This window comes from Etheostoma spectabile, chromosome 21 (assembly GCF_008692095.1).
Source record: "Etheostoma spectabile isolate EspeVRDwgs_2016 chromosome 21, UIUC_Espe_1.0, whole genome shotgun sequence".
In the NCBI taxonomy this organism is placed as follows: domain Eukaryota; kingdom Metazoa; phylum Chordata; class Actinopteri; order Perciformes; family Percidae; genus Etheostoma; species Etheostoma spectabile.
In genome coordinates, this window is record NC_045753.1 from 15,566,991 (window position 1) to 15,570,852 (window position 3,862).

Here is a 3,862-nt window from a genome sequence, read left to right on the forward strand (position 1 = left end):
TTTGTATTGGTCTTAAAAATCCTTTATTGGTCGAGCTCTAAATCAAAGTAATCACTTTAGCCCAGTTTTAATTGAGACATCGACGTGTCTTTATGGCCTGCAAAGCACCAAAACCATGATTTCTGTGAAGATACAAGTAATATTTTGTGTTATTTCACAAAAGAAATTCTCACTATACCTGCTTTGTTTGTTTTTATTTCCCTCACTGATACTGCTTCAGAGCTCTACATCCCCTAGCCACCCCTCCTTATTGTTATTAGCACAACCCTAAGACCTATTGGTGTTCAATACCCATTGATTGCTATAATTTTCTCCTGGCACACACACAGCACGTCAGATACTACAGCTAACAGTGTATAAATGTTGACCTCAGCAGCAAATCGTCATCTGGCGGATGTAAATGAAATTATTGCTTCTCTCTGTGAGCCGCTGTTTGTTTGTGTAGGAGTGTCTGTTTTGTGACTTATGGTTATAGAGAATCTCTAAACATCTGAACTCAAGTTAGATTACCGTGGGGGACTGAATGTTTTCTATCCTGTCACAGCTGTTTTGGAAGCAGCCAATTTTACACCACAAACTGCGGTGATTATTAGGCTCTAGGTTGGGGATTAGAGAGCTGTGATGTAGTCGCTGAACATAGGAATAGGAGTCTCCTGCCGTGCGCAGAGTTACAAAGTCGGCCCAGGCAACAAGGAATATGAGTCTTTGTGTGGGTGTATAAACTGTGTCTGAAAGCTTGTGGATGTGCATTTTAAACCCACTTGTTTGTCTTTGCCCAGTGTGAGGGTGTGCATATGTGTTTGTGTGTGTCTGTCAGACTGTGTCCTGAGGTAAAATCATCTCCTCTCTGCTGTCTGGGTCCCCGAGAGGCTTGTTAAGCTGCTGGGCCCTCCTGGAGCCAGCGCAGGGAGAGGCAGACATGACTGCAGTGCTGGAAAATGAAGCTAGACGCTACATTACCCTCAGTGCCAGCATATTTGTTTTGCCGCATGATGTGAGCACCTCGGCGTTGTGCACATGAAATGGAGGACATACGCGGCGCATTGTGTAAAAGCCAATAGTTAGGCCCAAGAAATCCAATCCTAGTTTTTAGACTCTGCCGCTGCTGTAGAAAAAATGATGTTGATCCAAAGTTGTATCTTGTAGCATTTGAAAATGCATTAGGAGATTACATTATAGTACAGTATATTGTCAATGAAAAAAGAAGCTGTATCCAGGATTTTATAGACCTAAAACCCCACCCCCATTAAAACAATTTGACTAGCAAGCCACAAACTTTTTTCCCAGTTTCTGCCCCCCCCCCCACACACACACACACACACTTTATTTATTCAGTTTTCAAATATATCTTTTACAAATCTTGTCTCCCTATTTCACCGTATAAATGCTTTTTCCGATCGCTGCAATCCAGGTCAGGTATGTAAATGTAGAATTATAAACGCATTTTCTTTTAATTGGGATAATTTTTGTTCTCTCACTAGAACCAGTCAAATGTTAAAGGTTCACCCCAAAGTCAAAAATATACTGTATGTTAAGAGCACGAGCCTCTAGTCCATGAGTACGCTTTCTTCTGCACGTTGAAATGGTTGGCGAGTGTAGTTTAGTAAAAAGAAAATAGTTCCTAAATGAAAATGCTCACAACCAGCTCTGTGAATTATCTTGGGTAACCGGGTCATGATTCCTGGAAAGCGAGATTGCTGTTGGAGTTTTTTTTAATGGTTTTTTTTTTGCACTTTGAGCACTACAAGCCAAGTGCTTTCTAGTTCTATTATATTCGAGAGAAGGCAGATATCTCTAAACCGATATCTCCAACACTGGACAATTTGCACCAAAACAATCTAGATTGATAAATAGCCCTCAGGTAAGCAGAAAACTAGGTATTTTTGATTTTAGAGGTGAACTGTCCTTTTAACCAATTTAGTCTAAGGTACAGAGCCTCAAACCTTAAAAAAGTGAATAACGTGTGTAATTGCAGAATATAAATGTGTTAAACAACTTAGAATATTTTGACATATTAGTTAATAAGCTTGTTTGCATTCTTGCTGAGAGTTGGATTAGAAAATGTATACTGCTTTCGTGTCTGTACGGTAAATATGTAGCAACCATTGGCAGTTGGTTGGCTAGCTCTGTCCAGAGATCAGTCTGTCACCACCTCTTAAGCTTGTGGCCATTTTTTGGCCTGGACCAGTTGCCAGGCAAACAGCAGAGACTTCAGGAAGTTACTGGTCCTGGCCAAGAAATGATTTATTCCATAACCCTGTGTAAAATGCTGAATTGTCATTTTTACACTCCAGAGCTTAAATAAACAAGACGTTTTTAGAGGTGCTGGTAGGCAGATTTCATTCCCTTTGGACAGCGCTAGGCTAAATGTATCCACCTCTTTACCAGTCTTTATGCTAAGCTAAGTTAGCCAGCTGCTGAAAGTAGCTTTACACTTAGTGTACAGCCATGTAAGTGGTATCAGTCTTCTCATAAATGATTCATTTATCAGTTTTTGATTACATATCAAGTAATTTGCATGGCAGAATTTTGTAAAACAATAACATGACAAGATTATATCACGGCGATAGGACTCCACTGAAAGTCAGCAAGGGATAATAATGAATAATTACATTCATAAAGGTGAATCAATAAAGAAGTCATATTTCATATCACAGGTGGACCGTTCATTGGTGGAAGTCCTTCGTGATTAGAGTTGCAGTCCACATGCAGCTGTTGCATTCGTGTGAATCAGACAGCTGAAGTAGTTAGTCATTCCTGGGGGAACAACAGTTAGGCTCTGCTGGGCACAAGCCCAAAGCCCACAGGAGATGCACAGAAAGACGGTAACAGGTGTTGCTGTGATGCATGCAGAGCTACTTCATGGTGAGCATACCTGCCGACGTTCCATCTCTCTCTCTCTCTCTCTCTCTCTCTCTCTCTCTCTCTCTCTCTCTCTGTCTCATACACACACACGCACACATGCACACTTTCTCTCTCTCTCTTTCTCTCTCTCTCTCTAACTCTCCAGATGGCCATCATACATGATCAGTGAATCAGTCCTCTGGCGGCCATTGTGAGGGCATAAAGAAAGGGAAAAAAACAGCTTGTTGATTTGTGATTTGTTCATGAGCCAATGATCAGGCAAAGTTGTCCTACTGATTGCTTGTAGCGGCGTGATAAGGCTGCCATGGCGATGGTCACCGTGCAAGCAGAAAACACACTTGAAGCAAGGCTCTGTTTTTTGTTTCACATGCAGGTAAAATCCTCACGCTTATTTAGCTTCTGTCTGGAGTAACTCATCCTAATCCAGGTTCACACTTCAACCAGGCCCGCAGTTGGCAAACTGACACAGAGCAGATGAAGCCGTGATTTGTGCTGTCTCTCCTCAATCACTTTCAAGCGAAAATCTGGAGCGTTCTCTATCAAAAGACGTCTGCTGTGACCACATTCTCTCTGCACTGTCCAGCAGAGACTTTGCCTTTGTTTCTATTGTTCTCCCGACACTAAAAAAAACATTCTTTTCCAAGACAGTTTCCAACGCCATGCAAGGTGTAACTTTTTTTTTTTTTACGTCGTACCATAGTTGGAGTTGTTCATTCTGGCTGTTTTAAATCAGCATTTGTGGCAGTGGGATCAGAAATGCAGTATCTAAAGAAACCCGGTGGCTAGATGACAAGGCTGATTAATTCCTTGATGTGTATTTAGCATAATCTGGCCTGTCTGCAAATAAGGAGGCAGGGAGCTGGTTGTGACTGTTTATATCAAAAGCTGCTAGTTAGCTCAATCAAAGCATCAGCTGGGAAGCATCAGCTTTAATTCAGCGTTATGAGGAATAGAGAGGAGCCTTCTCTTTCACTCTTTGTCTTGTTGTCTCCCTCTC

At 41.6% G+C, this 3,862-nt stretch overlaps 1 protein-coding gene across 4 annotated transcripts in view; it reads left to right on the forward strand.

The window, feature by feature from the left end:
- Nucleotides 1–3,862, forward strand: part of ctbp2l (C-terminal binding protein 2, like) — a 96,729-nt gene that overhangs the window by 42,511 nt on the left and 50,356 nt on the right. The window lies entirely within an intron of this gene.